This window comes from Perca flavescens, chromosome 6 (assembly GCF_004354835.1).
Source record: "Perca flavescens isolate YP-PL-M2 chromosome 6, PFLA_1.0, whole genome shotgun sequence".
Classification (NCBI taxonomy): Eukaryota; Metazoa; Chordata; class Actinopteri; order Perciformes; family Percidae; genus Perca; species Perca flavescens.
Window position 1 is genome coordinate 33,862,792 of NC_041336.1, and position 18,769 is coordinate 33,881,560.

General features: G+C 42.9%; 1 protein-coding gene across 4 annotated transcripts in view; it reads right to left on the minus strand.

The window, feature by feature from the left end:
* Positions 1–11,797: 11,797 nt before the first annotated feature.
* tsnare1 (T-SNARE Domain Containing 1) overlaps positions 11,798–18,769 on the minus strand; it is a 225,413-nt gene continuing 218,441 nt past the window's right edge. For all 4 annotated transcript variants that reach the window (XM_028581222.1, XM_028581219.1, XM_028581223.1 and 1 more), the window contains exon 12: positions 11,798–12,248. The gene's annotated coding sequence lies outside the window, so the exon portion shown is untranslated. The remainder of the gene's footprint in view (positions 12,249–18,769) is intronic.

Consider the following 18,769-nt stretch of genomic DNA (forward strand, 5'->3'; position numbering starts at 1 on the left):
GAGCACTTGCATTGTATTTCGACTTGTGAAGGTTTTTAGGTTTTAGGAGAAGGCCTCCATCAACGTTGCTACTAGCTAAACTAGCAAGCTACACGATGCCCCCCCTCAGCTGTTCACCTGGCTGTGACTCGTGCCTCCTGTTCAGCCAGAAGATAGTGGAACTTGAAGCCAGAATATCGACTCTCCTCCAGATCAAGGCAAGTGAAGAGTTCCTCGACTCCATTATCATTGGAAGTTCCCCCCACACACACACTGACGGATGTTTTGATTCCACTGTGCCCTGCAATACTCTCACCCCACCACGCACTAATACAACCTCCGTCCCTGTTGTCTCTCCTCGGCTTCTGCCGAGGACCCAGCCAGCTCTGCTGACCAGCTCCACTCCCCACCAGCCTGAGCCATGGCATGTAAGCAAGCACCAGAGCAGGCGGTCAGGACAGCGCTCAGCCCCAGCCCAACCCCTACCACTAGAAAACCGCTACAGCCTTCTAATGAACGACGAGGAGTTCCCTTCTCTGCCACGTCCCCACGCAGCTCATCCTGGTCCATCCACACAGTCGACGCGCCCATTGAGGGCGGACTCTCCCACCTCGGACTCATCAATCTCCACGCTGGTCATCGGAAGCTCCATGGTAAGGGACCTCCACATTCCCCCTTTACCTAGCGGTCCCTCCAAGGTCTACTGCTTCCCCGGTGCCAAGGTCCGTGACATCCAGCACAAACTTCCCGGCATCCTCGCCCGCCACGCCAAGGTCGACAACATCATCGTGCATGTGGGCACAAACGACATCAGAGAGAGACGGTCGATAGCACTCCAGGAAGACTTCACCACTCTCATCACCACCCTGATGGGCACAGGTAAGCGGATTGTCATCTCTGGGCCTCTACCTACTTACAGGAAGGGTGCGGAGAGATGGTCCAGACTGTTCTGGCTCCACACCTGGCTGGAACCACTCTGCACTTCCCTGAGCATTCCCTATGTCGACAACTTCAACCTGTTCTGGGAGATGCCCAACCTGCTGAAGCGTGATGGTCTCCACCCAAACCGACACGGAGCCAGGCTGCTATCTGACAACATAACGACCACACTGACAGAAGGCAAGTATTGACATTATGTTGAAAATATCACAGATTCATGTCCCCCAGGTATCGACCCTGATAGCACTATACAAGTGGATGAATCTGAAAATGTTTTCTGTAGGATAACATGTAGTACTAGTATTATTCCAGTAACGTGTAGTACTAGTAATATTCCAGTTATTATCAACAACAAACCACACAAAGTGGTGAATAGAGGGGCAATACTTAACAACCTAATTGGAATTAAAACTATCACTGCAATGATAGAAAAGGATAGGAAAATTAGATGTGGATTACTAAATATCAGATCTCTGTCTTCTAAAGCAGTACTCGTAAATGAATTGATATCTGATAATCAAATTGATCTATTTTGCCTTACTGAAACCTGGCTGGGCCATGAAGAATATGTTAGTCTAAATGAAGCCACCCCTCCCAGTCATATTAATACTCAAATTCCTAGAGGCTCAGGCCGAGGAGGGGGAGTTGCAGCCATATTTGATTCAAGCCTGTTAATTAACCCTAAACCCAAACTAAATTATAACTCTTTCGAAAGCCTTGTTCTTAATCTTCAACATCCAACACGGAAATCAGTACAGCCAATTATATTTGTTGTTGTCTACCGAGCTCCAGGTCTGTATTCTGAATTTTTATCTGAATTCTCAGAGTTTTTATCATGTGTAGTCCTTAAATCAGACAAAGTACTTATTGTAGGTGATTTTAATATCCATGTGGACGTTGACAGCAATAGCCTTACTATTGCTTTCAACTCATTACTGGATTCAATCGGTTTCAGTCAGAGTGTGCACAAGGCGACGCACTGTTTTAACCACACCCTCGACCTTGTGCTGGCATATGGTATTGAAATTGAGGATTTAATAATATTTCCGCAGAATCTGGTATTATCAGATCATTTTTTAATTACTTTTGAATTCTTGTTACCTGACCATACTAAACCAGATAGCAGCTTCTACACTAGATGCCTATCTGACAGTGCTATAGCTAAATTTAAGGAAAATATTCCTACAGCATTCCAGTCTATGTCGTGCCTTAACATAACAGAGGACCTCTATGTTAACCTCAGTCCCTCTCAAATTGATACATTTGTAGACGGTGCTACAACTTGCCTACGGACGACCTTAGACTCTGTCGCTCCTCTCAAAAAGAAGACAATAAAGCAAAGGAAATTAGCTCCTTGGTATAACTCCCAAACTCGCAAATTAAAACAAATCTCACGAAACATCGAAAGTAAGTGGCGCTCCACCAAAGTGGAGGAATCCCGTTTGGAATGGCAAGACAGTCTGAAAACCTATAGGAAGGCCCTAAGAAAGGCCAGATCAGACTATTACTCAGCATTAATAGAAGAAAACAAGAACAACCCAAGGTTTCTTTTCAGCACTGTAGCCAGGCTGACAGATAGTCACAGCTCTACTGAGCCATCTATTCCTCTAGCTCTGAGTAGTGATGACTTCATGAGCTTCTTTAATGATAAAATTATAACAATTAGAGATAAAATTCATCATCTTTTGCCCTTAACTTCTAACAGTTCATCTTTAAATGCAGGACCGCTAGAAAGAACGACGACTCCCGACATATACTTGGACTGCTTTTATCCTATAGACCTTCAACAATTAATGTTAAAGATATCCTCAGCTAAGCCGTCTACCTGTCTCTTAGACCCCATCCCAACGAGGCTACTCAAAGAAGCGTTACCCGTGGTAAACACTCCATTATGAGATATGATCAATATGTCCTTACTAACAGGTTATGTACCGCGGTCATTTAAAATTGCTGTGATAAAACCTCTTCTGAAAAAACCCACCCAAGATCCTGAGGTCTTAGCAAACTATAGACCTATATCTAACCTTCCCTTTCTATCCAAGATCCTTGAGAAGGTGGTTGCTAATCAGTTATGTGATTTTCTACATAGCAACAGTCTATTTGATGATTTTCAATCAGGATTTATAAAGAATCATAGCACAGAGACGGCACTGGTGAAAATTACTAACGACCTTCTAACTGCTGCAGACAAAGGATTTGTCTCCATTCTTGTTCTACTAGATCTTAGTGCTGCATTTGACACTATTGAATACAGAGACTGGAACACTTAGTTGGCATTAAAGGAATCGCACTAAGCTGGTTTAAGTCCTATTTCTCTGAACGATCCCAATTTGTTAATGTTAATGACAAACCCTCCAAGCACGCTAAAGTTAGCCATGGCGTTCCTCAAGGCTCAGTGCTTGGACCAATTCTATTTTCCTTATATATGCTTCCTCTAGGTAATATTATTAGGAAACACTCAATTAACTATCACTGTTACGCAGACGATACCCAATTATATCTGTCAATTAAGCCAGATGAAAGTGGTCAGTTAGCAAGACTTCAAACGTGTATTGAGGATATAAAATCCTGGATGACCCACAATTTCCTGATGTTAAACTCAGACAAAACTGAAGTTATTGTGATAGGACCAACGCACCGCCGAACTTCGTTTTCGAAAGATATAGTTACTCTGGATGGTATTACCCTGGCCTCCAGCACTGCTGTCACAAATCTAGGAGTTATTTTTGATCAGGATATATCCTTCAACGCCCACTTAAAACAAACCTCAAGAATAGCCTTTTTCCATCTTCGTAACATTGCCAAAATTAGAAATATCCTGTCTCAAAACGATGCTGAAAAACTAGTCCATGCATTCGTTACTTCTAGACTAGATTACTGCAATTCCTTATTGTCAGGTTGGCAAAATAAGTCCCTTAAGACTCTCCAGCTGATCCAGAATGCTGCAGCACGTGTTCTGACGAGAACTAAGAGAAGAGATCATATTTCTCCTGTATTAGCTTCTCTGCATTGGCTTCCAGTTAAATCTAGGATCGAATTTAAAATCCTCCTCCTGACTTACAAAGCTCTAAATGGTCAAGCACCATCATACTTAGAAGAGCTCATAGTACCTTATTGTCCCACTAGAGCACTGCGCTCCCAGAATGCGGGGCTACTTATGGTTCCTAGAGTCTCTGGAAGTAGACTGGGGGCCAGAGCCTTCAGCTATCAGGCTCCAGTATTGTGGAACCAGCTCCCAGTCGGGGTTCGAGGAGCAGACACCGTCACCATATTTAAGAGTAAACTGAAAACTCTCCTCTTTGATAAAGCTTATAGTTAAGGAGTGAGGAGTTGCAGCGTCCACCTAACCGGGCCCACTGCTTCTCCTCGTAGTCATCAGTTTTATATACTGTATAATTAATAATCTAGCGAGAGTAGAGGGAGGCAGGCCAGTACAGCCCGATCCGGTTGGGGAGAGTTCTAGCCCGACCAGGCACCTCTCTTTAACCTGCCTCTCTTAAGTTATGCTATTACAACTCTAGACTGCCGGGGAGGCTGTTCCTTCCTAAGACACACTGAGCTGCTCTCTCATCTCTACTTGTTACTTTTGTATGCATCCTGTCCCAGAAATGCTTGTTACTAATCTAGCTCTGGGGAGTTTACTCCCCGGAGTCCTTATGTTTCTTCGGGAAATGCAGAGAATCGCAGAGCATAGCTCTGCGATTCTCTGCATTTCCCGGCTGCATCCTGCTGCGTCCTGCTGCACCCGCCGCACCCACCCGTGCTCTGCAGCGCCACGTTACATCCCGCAACGCCCTGCTGTGATGTTCCTATGCACAGAGTAGTCAGGATCCGGTATAGGAGACTGCACTACTCAGTATGACACGATGTGTCCTGCTACGACATGAACTTCCACGATAACCTTCGAAGTCATTGTGACTTCTAATGTGACTGTTATCACCACTGTTCATCACGCCCCCAACCGGCCCCGTCAGACACCGCCTACCAAGAGTCTGGGTCTGCCGAGGTTTCTTCCTAAAAGGGAGTTTTTTCTTGCCACTGTCGCAATAGCCACTGCTAATGCTTGCTCTTGAGGGAATTACTGTAATTGTTGGGGTTTTGGAATTTATAGAGTGTGGTCTAGACCTACTCTATCTGTAAAGTGTCTCGAGATAACTTTTGTTATGATTTGATACTATAAATAAAATTGAATTGAATTGAATTGAATTGAAGGTCTGGCAATGTGCAACCCGGTCTCACGGCAGTTTGTGTAAATGTCAACGTTATTCTTAATCTATTGATACGTGTTCACGGAGACGTTTTTCTTGTTTTTTACATGTAAATGTCACGTTATTTATCTCGTGTTCACAGAGACGTTTTTCTCGTTTTTTACGTGTAAATGTCAAGTTATTTTCTCGGGGAAAGGACACTCCATAAGCCGGGAGGCGCCCGCGAGGCGGCCCGCTGGGGAGGCGCCACAAAAATGGGATGGCGGAGGTTGGGTTTAGGAAAAACCTTACGGGGAAAGGGCGCCTTAAATGCCGGGAGACGCGCCACAGTAACACGCGGGACAAAACGCCAAACAAAGCACCACACGCGGGACGCGATCCCTGCTCGCCCCGGGTGAAAGTCCTGTGTTGTTTGACCCATCCACCACCCCGACCAACCTCCCTAAGCGTATTTTTGGCTTTTTATATTACTCCCTACCATTTTCGTGCTGTGGGGGGGACAAATCTACCTCTTCTAAATATTGGGGGTGGGGATATATCCTCTGCATCCCCCCCAAAATCTATGCCTATGGTACTGTACATAGAGAGATGACATTAAAGTCTTTATTATCTAATAGTGTAGCCTTGATTTAGCTGCAGCCCTGGGCTTTTGGCTACGGTAAACAGAGCTTTCACAGAAGGGACGTGCACGCACAGAACAGCCAATAGGAACGCTCTCTTTGACTCTGAAGTGATCTGTGATTGGTCAAAGTCTCCTGTGACAGCTAGATTTTCTAAATCCTGAAAATAGGGCCAAGGAGGAAATGCAGGAAATGCTTGAAATTTTCTGTCGGACCACTTGAAATACTATATGCTGAAAGATTATTATGAAAAATAAACTACCTACTGCAGCTTTAAAGTTAAGGACTTTAGCTTTAATCAGAAATAAAGGACATTGTGCAGTTGACGTATGAGAAAAAACATTTTCCTATTATGATGAAATATTGTCTTCTGAAGGTAAATATTTTATTCAAAATATTGTTAAGACTTTCTGAACATTATAGAACTAGAATTACAGAAATCCAAGAGTTATTTCGTATGTACACACACTCACACACACACACACACACAAAGGCCAAATTGCAGCTTATGTTCATTAAATTCAATATGAACAGAAGTGTATTGTTGCTGGTCTGAACACTCTGTTCAGGCAACAGCATGACCTGATTGAGTCCTGCATGCAGGCTTTGCATGATTAAGATTCATGAGGTTTGAAACAGGGTGAGCAAATTACCGCCTAAAATGGGACTTAGCTTAGAGTCCTGAGTAACAGAGAAAAACACTTCTCTCAAAGGATCAACTTGTCCATTCCACTCACAAAATACTCCACTACACTATAAATAAGACATGTTGACCAGCCCTCTTGAAAACAGAGCATGTCTGTTCTCCGTATGTCACATATTGGGGTAAACATGTTGCAAGAGGGCGGAAAATACACCAATAGATTGCAGTAGGTGCAGTAGGTAAGACTTATAAAACTAACTTTCTGTCATATTTGCTGAAACTGACCCTATGTTCCAGTAGAACTACATGAAGCAGGTAATACAAATTTAAAAAAAAAACTGGCTCCTCTGACATCACCTACAGTCTGTAGTAGGATTTGCAAAAATCCAACGCTCCCTGTTCAGATGCACCAATCAGGGCCAACTGTGTGTCAATCACTGCTCATTCATTCTCCCTTGTGAGGGGAGGGGCTTAGGAGACCGTTTTGGGCTTTAGCGGAAAAGGGGGAGGGACTGAGAATGTGTTTGGCTAAGTCCTGGATCTTCACAATCCTACCTACGGCACCTTTAAGACTGACATAATCTGGATTGGCGACGGTTCATTTACCGGTGCTGCCAAAGGTTTCGCTGGATGTCCCTCACCTTCCCCTTTCTGTGTGTTGCTGTTCTAAACTCTGGTCACTTCGGTAAACCACAACCAGAACCTCCGAGCTAGCAAGCTACACGCAGAAAAGGGAAAGTTTTAAAAGAAAATTTGGATCATGCATCAAGACAGGCCTGCTTGGTTCTTTCCGGGAATGATTGTAAAGATTTACAAATATTACGTTTACGGCATTGACCCTCTAACTGGGAGGTTTTGGGAGTGATTGATAGGATTGCTGTGTGCTTTTAAAAATGTAATCTTTGTTTTGCTAATTTTGGTAAATTCTATCATGGCTAAGGAACTTTTTTACTGACTTTTGTAGGACTTAATGTCAACAGAAATGTGACAAAAGTCGAAAATGTTGGAAAAAGCCACAAAAATGTCAAAAAGAAGTGACAAAAAATGACAATGTGATGAATGTCAAAAAGATATATATATATATATATATATATATATATATATATATATATATATATATATATATATAAAATCATATACCTAAAATGTCATTAAAAATACTACATTGAATGAATTCATGCTTTTACATTTTTTCATGAATGAATTCATGCTTTTTCATGCACAATTGGTGATCTTCACCAATTTGACACAACAATATTTCCAACTGTCTAAAACCTAATTTCCTTTCTTAATGCTTGCTTCACAAAATTGTTAAACCACAAATGGGCCTTGCTTTGCTGTCTGCAGGTGTCACTCATTATTACTATGGACACATGGCTCATTGTTCAGAGTTAGTTTGTGGGTAGGGTTAACTGTGTCTTCATTTTTTATTAAACTTTCCGATAACGTATGAAGTACTACATTCATGCTTTTTCATGCATGAAACTCCATCCACAGATTAACACCCTGAAATGCTGCTGAAAGCTGTGGAAAAAGCTATTGAGTGGACTTTAAATTAAGATTACTTTGGAATGAGTTCTAGCAGAGGGCTTTCCACAGACAACCAGCATAGTATGGATCAGTCAGGAAATATGGTATGCACCAGAAAACTGAATAATAGTAAAATACACACATGTGGAATACAATTGACAACTCCTCTTTCTGCAGCTGAGGACCTCTTTTTTTTCAACAACACCAACATAGTCCAGTAATGATGCCGGAGGCGAGCCTGTCCTCTGTTGCAATGACACATTCTTCCTCTGGGTTGTTCTCTTGAAATAAGCCTTCATTAACATTCCAGACATTGACCAGGGGTGATAGGCGCGCCACCTGCCATTGAAATTCCCCTCAGCCCACATTTCCTGGGAGTTTTATTCCCTTGTTCATGCTGTATTTACAGAGGCAGCAGGCTATCAGACAGTAAACCGCTGTGAGCAATCAAGACCATGGTTAAGTTGGTCCAACAACCGGCACAGAATTAAATCTAGATTTAGAGCCTGGAGGCTGGGAAAACCTGACTTTGATTGCTTTTTCAAATGTTTGAAAAGCTTTTTGAGCTGCTGTTTTCCTATTATTATAATTGCATATTTAATGAATTGAAAAACGCAGGAGAATATAACCTTTATAAAGACACTTTTCTCTGACTTTTCTCAACATAAAACTGACACAAAAGAGAATGAATTTGCTGTTTTTTTATGTTACATTATGCCTGAGACAAAAGGACAACTACATGCTTTCCCTCTTTTCTTTCATTTCTTTGTTTCCTTTGTGTCTTAAAAATGAAAGGCTCCGGCGAGTCAGTATGGTTTGAGGAAAATATTACTGATTCGCAAATAACACAGCCTGGAGAAACAAACAAACAACATAATCACCCCTCTTACAGATCAAATTATGCCTGTTACCATCTCTAAAAAAGACCTCCTGTTAGAAATGTGGGGCATTGATGAAAACTGTTTGCCGTTGATTAACACAGCAACAATCTGTAATATGAGTCACATGTTCCCTGCTTTAGTGAGGGGGAATGTATGTGTGTGCATTTATGTAGACAGGAACTTAACGATCTATTTACTTAAATACTTATTGGGGATAGAGAGAAAGGGGTATGACATGCCAACCCGTTTTCACTCCCAACTCGTCATATATTGACGCTTGGTCAGTGTCTCTCAGAGAGAAATTATTATTCAAGTAGTTATGTTTTTTAAAAATTTGAATGATCTTAAAAAATCAAGCAAAAAATCAGTATGGAACGCACCGAGCAGCAGCTTGACCGCGGCACTGTAAGATGACGTAGTATTAAGAGAGACAACAGTAGAGAGTAGTATGAAGGACAGAAAATCCTCATAAGGAGGTTGGTTGGGGGGGGGGGTTGAGATCAACACCTAACTAGCAGAAACATTTGTTTCAACATTAGGCGGGACAAATTATAACGGGTTTCATGTCCCGTTCTTGTCATGCGTGTCACTAAAACGTACGTTTTGTAACCCCACCCACCATCTTTTCCTAAACCTAACTGTCCTGTACTTGTGCCGTATGTCAGTTAAACGGACGTCTCGACACAGAGTGCCAGAAAGTGACGCTAAACGGCTAGATGCTGAAGGAGACTTTTTCATCATAGATCATTTTTTGGCCATTTTTAGGCCTTTATTCAACAGGAAAGCTGCAGACATGAAAAGGGAGAGAGGGGGGTATGACATGCAGCAAAGGGCCACAGGTCAGAGTCGAACCCAGGCCTGCTACATCAAGGAGTAAACCTGTATATATAGGTGCACCTTCTACCAACTGAGCTATTCGGGCACCCTGAAGGAGACTTTTTGCGTCAGTAAAAACCGCCAAAGGCACCTAACCAAACGTTGCTTTTTGACGCGATGGGAGTGACATGCAGCACTGGTCCCTTCGAGGTGGAGGTGAGTCCCTGAACCTAAATTTCAGCTCTGCTCATGAGTTGGTGTTAAATAAAGTTCCAGGTACTCTCAGGGGATATAATTGTAACAGCTCATTTGCAACATGTGCACTGCAAGTGTGTATATAATATACAATACGTGAGATTCTGGTTCAGAATAACTAAAACGTGTGTTCTGTGTCGTCTACATCTTCTGATTTAGGAGAACATCCAGCAGCAGGCTGTTCTTCTGACTGCCTGGAACACCTCCCTAGGGAGGCGCCCAGGGGGCATCCTTACCAGATGCCCGAACCACCTCAACTGGCTCCTTTCGACGCGAAGGAGAAGCAGCTCTACTCCGAGCTCCTCACGGATGACTGAGCATCTCACCCTATCTCTAAAGGAGTAGACACATATATCCAACGGGCGACCGTTGACAGAAAACCCCGTCGATATGATCAGTCGCGTCCCCGAGGTCCAAAAAACTGCCACAGAACAGACCAAAAAGACGAGAGGAGACGAGACCTCATTCCGCTCCCCATTTCCGGGTGAGTCCCGACGGCCCTGCCGCCGACCGAACATGTCAGGTCGGCCAAAATGAACGCCGACAGCCCCCCAGACGGACGACGGATTCGAGTCACTGACCTCGCCAGACTGTCCCACGGCCGATAATCGGCCTGATGTGTCCCGGCCCTAAGGGAGACCAGGATCTCGTTCTTTCGGTCATGACCCAGCCTTCATGACCATAGGTGAGGGTTACCTGAACATTTAAAACCCTTACAAAAAGTTCTGGTTGGGCTGAACCCATTTGAAACCGTAGCTATGTTAGTCAAATGTAAACATGATGTCCAATACTATTTTAACAACAAACACATGCAGAACTTTCTGTTGCTGTTGAACTTAAGACTTTTTATTCTGGAAGATGTATTTGGTCAAACAATATTTACCAACAAACGCTACAATATATTAATGAATAAATTACACTACAAGCTGATAAATAATCAGTTTCAGTAGAAATACATAAAAGATACAGAGCATACAGTACAGCAGTGAAGCTGCCTTGTCTCACCCTAAAACTCCTGCTCCACCTTCATCTGGGTTTTCTGATAAAACAGCACAGTTAGGAGCTGAAGGTCTGTCATATACAACACTAACCCTTCACAGGAGACAGCCAAGACAGGAAACAACCCAGCTTGTGCCTCTGATGTAATCCCTAAATTCACATGTGTCACTTCAGCTTTGATGATAACATTTGAGTCTCATGCTGTGTCTCAAATCGCGCACTTCTGTACTTGCACTTGCTCTTTTTGAGTATATAGTGCACACGTGCCGCATGCCAGTACCCGGATGCTGCACTCAAAAGCGGTAGAAATGTTGAGTGTGGATCGCTGGACACTACTTGCACTCAACAGATGCCATCTTTGCTACGGAGCGGACGCTACGGCACTACCAACGTGTTTTTAAAGTTGTGGAAGTGGCGGGCGAGGATGCTGCAGCGGTTGTTATTGAAACGGCGAAACACAAACTATACAAATGTAATATACACGCGTTTTTCCGATATGTACCACTATATTGTCGCAGTTCGTGAGAAAACAAGCCGGGTGGATGAGAAAAGGTGGCGCTAAAACTCCGCCCGGCTGCAATTAAACATTAAAATTAGTCTGTATCCATGATGTTCCACTTCTGCGATTGGTGCGGTGCCGCCGGAGATTCCACACTCTTTTCAGGCGGACATCCGATACCTTCCTCTTCCTTTGTGTTGGCGTTGTAAACTCTTGAATGTGCACACGTTCCACCAAAACAAGTTCCTTCCCGAGGCTATTTTGCAGAGGCACCGTGGCTCCGTCTTCCGCTTAGCGTCGCCCAAGACGATTGTGATTGGTTTAAAGAAATGCTAATAAATCAGAGCACGTTTTTTCTCTTATCTCGGAATGCTGTGTTGACTAGCCGGACCTTCCTCCGCAGCGCTGTGGAAGAAGGTCTGGCAATGTGAGACTATCATGAAGAAGAAGAAGAAGAAGAAGAAGAAGAAGAAGAAGAAGAAGAGTAATTTCCGGTCAGTGCTTAACGGCTGTGCGCGATTTGAGACAACGCTTCCCTGTCGAAATGTATGCACTTTACAAGTGTTCACAGTACACTACATGTAAGTGCACTCACGGAAGTATCTGAATTGAGACACACTAACAGTAACAGCAACGAAAAATGAATAAATAAATAAATAAATTAAAGGATTACATGAGAGTCTCCGACCGGGACTCTGGACAAATTGGTAAGCTGAGAAAGGCCTCTGTCCCCAGGCTGATGCAGTTGTAAACAGAGGCAGGGATGATGGAGTAGAGACATTGTTGCAGGGCAACTCCCTCCTACTGGAAACCAGCTGCTCGGGTCAGGGATCAGACCGGGCTGGAGCGCTGCGGTGACACGGTAATGACAGCAGCTACCTGTAAAACACAAGCAGAGCAGACAAGAGGCATCAATCACCCAGCAGGCGCCACCGCCTCACGCTTTGCCATTCCCAGCATGCTCAGCCTTCACAAAGCACATGGAGGATGCAGAACTCTTACAGGAACAGCTGCCTCTGGCTTCTTATTGCCTTTCATTTGTGAATTATTAATTGGTAAGAAACCAATTTGTTCTTTTTTATTCTGAAAGTGTCACAGGTTGCGGGAAGTAATTTATGATTGGTGGTCAACAGCGGAGTTTTAATTAAGTCCAGGCCAGAGTTCACAGTGCTGGAGATGGAAGTGGTTCATTAATCACCAACTAGCAGTCAAGGCCGGTACACGAAAGGGCCAAAAGGCATCACTTTTATCTGAATTACAGTTAATAGTTGGCCAACAGGAAACATGTGAGTGAATTAAGCCCCGCGAGGAAAGAGGATTCTGAGGATCATAGGTTGAATCTGATAAAAATATATATTTAGTGTGGTATAGTAAAACAAATGTCTTTTCCAAACAACTTTATCTTTACCTCGATGGAAAACCTCAAGAGGTCAAGGAAAGATGTGGAGAATTCATATGAACTTAGGAAATTCAACCTCCGAGCTAAGAGAATCCGACTGCACTTACACTGGGCCAAGTAATTATGCAACGGCGGATGTTATTGACATGGGTCTGCCATGGTGAAACTACAATGTTCCGAAGATAGACTCAAAAGAAGTGCATCTTAGATACTTCTGTGTGTTCTTACCATCAGGGTGCGATTTAAAAAAAAAAAAAAACGAGGAGGGGAGGGGAGGGGAAGGTGAAGGGTTTGATCATGCACAACAAAACAAAACATGCAAGAATTAAATCCCCATTTCAATACCACTATGGATATAGAGCCAGCCATGCCAAAACACTATATATATATATATATATATATATATATATACACACACAATATAAAATAATCTCAAAATTAAATAGCACAACGTGGAGTTCACTTCACGGCAAAAACAAAATACTTTCACCCAGGAACCACCATCTTTCTCCTAAATTCAACTAGTCGTTTTGAGTCCACTACCACGGCCCCTGAAAGGACCATCATCTGGTGGTGCCTGTAGCCGGCTCACAGCCACCTACTGACCTAAACAACTGCCGCTGGTAGCCGGGGTTCTGGAGCTCTGTAGCAGCTAAATACAACCAGCAACTGCTGCTTGGATTTTATCATTCTATGGCACTATAGACTGTTTTACGTTATAGCGCTTTATAGTTTAAAATACTTCTATTTTTATTTACTGTAATGGTCTAATGGTGAAGTAGCATTGATAATTTTGAGGGGAGATACATTTTGTCCCCACCGGGGATAAAAATAATTCAGCAGAGGCAGGGATATGTAGACCAGAAAGGGCGCAGGGCTCCGCCAGAGCTCTGACTGTCTATCATTATTAAATTGAGACAGTTTCATGACCGGTTAAAAACGTCTCGCGTTAAATAATAGTCCAATTCTGTGTTTTGGTACAGTTGGTTTTAACACCTGATGCGAAGTGTAGTAGGCCTACGGGAGTACACGTGAAAACTCTGAACAAGCGGCGTTTTTCCAAGCCGTCTTTCTGCTGTGCCCTATTCACTTAGTGTCACTTTTTCACTATGAAGGTTAAACTCTGCAATTTATCTGCGGTTCACATGTATGCATGACCTGTGGTGGTCCGTTACACTGTAGGCTCATCATCTTTTGATAAATATTATGTAGAAAACATTACACTTCATAACGTTTTGTATCCATAACATGATTGTATTATTGTAGAAATTAGCAGTATAAGCAGTAGCCTATGTAAGTCAATCCTATAATTTTTTACTTGGGAGTAAAACATGCTCCTTGGGGGAAAAAAGTGACCATAAGCCCTGTTCATAGGCCTACTGATTAAACAACTGGACTTTTGTGTGTGTGTGTGTGTGTGTGTGTGTTCAGAGATCAAAGGAGAAACGTGACTCTCAAATTGAGAGTAAATGGAGTTGAATATTTGGGTCCAGCCGCAATAATGTCTATTCATTGATTCACTCATCTACCAGAAATTATTTGAATTTTTCAAAAAGGCTTCTCATGGAAAATATTGATATATGCGATTCATTTTGATTAATTAATCACAAGGCATTTAATTAATTAGATAATATTTGAATCTCTTTACAGCCCTAGTTGTCACATTGAGAATGGTTGCTCACGCTCACCCTCCTGTCCACTCATATTTATCGACATGAATCCCAATTAGTTTGATTTGTAGCCGAGGGCTATGAGTTGTGCCTCTACTTATGAAGGTAATAAAAGAATAACACGGAGCCTCTGTAATCTGAACCAAGATGACAAACTCTTTATTGCCTTATTGCATTACAGCCTCACTCCTTCTGTTCTAACCTTTCACAATAAACATAAAACATATAAACATATACACTGCATCGCTGTTTACCAGAGGGAACTTAACATCACTCAGAGCATTTGGCTAAGAGACAACTCAATGAAATAGCTTACAGGTTATATGAAAATCCTTTTTAAATTCATGCGAGATAGGTAAATAGTTTGTAATGAACGGCTGAATGGTGTGTCGCTTTATACGTTGCTACCGCAAGGAATTGTGGGACGGCATTATCTCCTTTCCTTTCATAAAAAGTAATACCGTAGCAGCCTGCAGTGAAAAGTTGAGACCGACTTTAGTTTAGTTGGACCCTTTTGGTGTCCTAACCACTGACCATTCACTGCCATCCTATTTTGTTGAACTTTGTAACACTCCCTTTGTGGCTCTAATGCACATACGTATGTCACGTGGGTCCATTAGCCCCTGCGCTAAGCTATTCAGCTGATAACGCTACTCTACGTTAACTCGCCCAACGTTAGACCCAGGTGAAAAAAGCTTCTGGGGGGGTGTTCTGCTCGAGGTCGTGGTGCAAAGGACCCTAGGGTGAAATTACTCCGAACCATCACTTTAACACAGCACAGGTCATTAAGAAGGAAGATTGGATCAACAGATTTACATTTTCAGGATAAACCCTTACGATGTCAAGCTTTGTCCTTCACCTACCTCTCTCTCTGTGTTGCCGTTTTCAAAATCCCTTCTCTTCCGGAAACAACAACAAACTTCAAGCTAGCAAGCTACACGCTGAAAATACAATTTCAATGGTACAACAAGACAGACCTGCTTGTTTCTTTCGGGGAATGACTGTAAAGATTTGTTTAGGGCATTTCCTCTCTAACTGGGAGGTTTTGGGACCGATTGGTGGGATTGCCGTGGACGAAGTACACACGGAGATACACTGGCAAGAGCCAATAAAGTTTAACCATGTATCCAGCTAATTTAAATAGATCACGTTATGTGTATATATCTGTATTGTGTCAACAGTTAACTTCATTTAATATTGTATGAGGTGTTTTCTTTTGCGGGCTGCAAATGTTCCACCAAGAAAAGTTCCTTCCCGAGACTATTTTGCAGAGCCACCGTCACTGCATCTGGAGCTTAGAGAAGAAGATTGTATTTATTTATTTAAAGAAATGCAAACAACCCAGAGGTTTGTTTTTCTCTTATCCCAGAATGTATGTAAGATAATATATACTTTATTGTCCCCGAAGGGAAATTTGTTTTGTCTGTTCCGCAGCTTTACAAGGACAGCACAAAATACAGAAAACAAGCATCTCTCAACACATACTCTCATGCAGCACAAAACCTGCTTTCATATACATTAGACAGGTACCTATATAGTAAGCACATTAACTCCTCCTTTCATTGGCACTTTCTAATTGAACAACCTTGTACATATTGCACAAAATGACACAGTGCACTGACACAATGCACAACCCAAATAGCCTACTAACTAACTTATTGCACAAAACCAACAATGTGTGGTGTAGCCAGACATTAATCCATAGCACTGTGGAGATAGAGCTGGTAATGCAAGACTATTTAGAAGGATGTGATTGGATGATAGTGGGTGTAACTGTTGGAAATAAGAATGAACTATTAACAGATGAGCTATGACATCTGTGAATACAGATACACAGTATGCATCTGTATATTTTAGACACAGTTCCCCAAAATATCAGCCTGACGTATTTGTTCTCTCTGGAAACTTTGGAATCAGAAACACTTACACGGCAGCTGACGTACCAAAGACACATGGACGATTACGTAGATACAACGGTCATCACTAAACAGCTCTAGAAATCTACTGTATCCAATCAACCTTAAAATGGTCTGATACAGTACTTTGTTTTACACATTTCTCAGCCTATAACCTCCAATCAGACGCCTCATTGAATGAGCCGTCAGCAGCAACGTCTCATCTTTTATCTGTTACTGAGGGCTGAAACACGCACACACACACGCACACACAGACGCACACGGAGACGCACACACACACGCACACGCATACGCACACAGTCCATTTACAGAGAGTTAAAGTGAGAGAGAGCAAGAGGGGTGCAGCAAAAACAGACCCAGACACACTCAAGAACAGAAAAAAAAATTGTATTTCTTATCATAATAATAGGCCTATATTTTTGTACAGCAGTAATTTCCATTTTTATTGAATTGTGTTTAGACACTCTGGTAATACTAGTAAATAAGATAAGATACATTAGGGTTTCCCAGTTTTCTGATGGACTTAAGTGATAAAGAAACGATTAAAATTGTATTAGGGGGTGCACCTTGGTAGCTGTGTGTTCAATATGAATGTCATATAACTGTAATGTCCTGGGTTGGATTCCGGCCTTGGGACCTTTGTTGCATGTCATAACCCTCAAATAAAGGCACAAATGCCCCAAACAATAATCTTTAATATTGTATTAGTTGAGCAGAGCCACAGTCCACATTGTGGATTCAGCTTTGCATATTCCTGCCAAAAATGCCAACAAAAAAACAAATTTGTATATCTAATAAGACCGATCCCATCCCAAACTGCTCCCATACAACCAGACATAATGCAACTGCACAATCGAACAGACAGGTGGATCATATCAAAAATCCTCTCAGATGTCAGACACGTGCCTTTCGTCCACTGCATCGGCAGCTATCATCGACAGAGACGGTTAGGGATAAAGTTAGGAAAATGAATACCCACCATCAGAATGAGAGGGGATCACTGAGAGTGACGCAGGAAAGGAGAGCATGGGGAGGGCAGAATGGAGCGAGATAAGGAGAGAATAGAGAGAGCTGTAGGGAGAGGAAGAGTGATGACAGGACTATGAAGTTTGACAGGAGAATGAACATGACTACACTGCAGAGCCTGTCCATGAAAAGACCTGAGGCGTCCGTCAGATTGGGGATTTTGTGCCCATCTGCACAATGTTCCAATCCTGACCAACTGGATGGATGCCAGTTTAGGAGGACAGGAGGTGATAGTGTGTGTGTGTATGTGTGTGTAATGGACTGTAAATGTAAATTCACTGTATTGATATAGCACTTCCCTTCTCTTATTTGAACAGTTTTTATTGAATTTTTTATTGCAATTACAACTTTTAACAGTTATCGACTTAGTCTTAATGAGTACTCAAAGCGCTTTCTACATAGTACAGGAACCATTTACCATTCTCACACATTCATACACTGATGGCCGAGGCTGCCGTACAAGCCTACATACAGAGCCTGCTCATCAGATAAACATTGACACACCGATGGCACAGCATCGGGAGAAACTCAGGCTTCAGTGTCTTGCCCAAGGACGCTTTGACATGAGACTGCAGGGCCAGAGATCAAACCACCGACCTTCTGATTGGTAGGCAACCGCTCTACCACCTGAGCCAAAGCTGCCCCCGTGTGTGTCTGTGTGTGTGTGTGTGAGAGAGAGAGAGAGAGAGAGAGAGAGAGAGAGAGAGAGAGAGAGGAGAGGGATGTAAAGATAGTTCTTTGTAGAGATCAGAGGCCATGGAGGGACTGTGTCTGCTTGGCTCTCACAGTCAGAGAGCGTTGCCAGCCATGGCCACATCAAAGCTCTGCCTGCCTGCCTGCCACCACAGAGAGCCCCCCCTTCTGCTTCCGGAACACACACAAACAAACAAATAAACACACACACACACACACACACACACACACACACACACACACACACACACACACACACACTATACTTGTAGAAACGTGAGCAGTCACTAGCACTAGCTGGCTAATGTCCTAGACTAACCACTATTAAGGCTACATTTACATTCCTACATTTAGGTTTAAAAACTAATATCTGGTGTTTCCCCCTCTCATTCCCCCTGCTCTGGCGTTCCCCCACCCCCCTCTCATTCCCCCTGTTCTGGCGTTCCCCCACTCCCCTCTCATTCCCCCTGCTCTGGCATTTCCGAGCCTAAACCGGAGACATTTGGAAACTCTTCTGACCCGTTTTTGGTTTGGAATCTGCGGGGTTGTGTTGCAGTCTCAATGGAAGCAAACGGAGACCTTTGGCAACGCCGACACTGACGCCAACGTTTCTCCTCCTGATTGGGTCTTATCAGTCACGACGTCTCGTTCTCTGAGACTAAAGCTACTAACGTTACCATGGCAGCTACCAGCAGC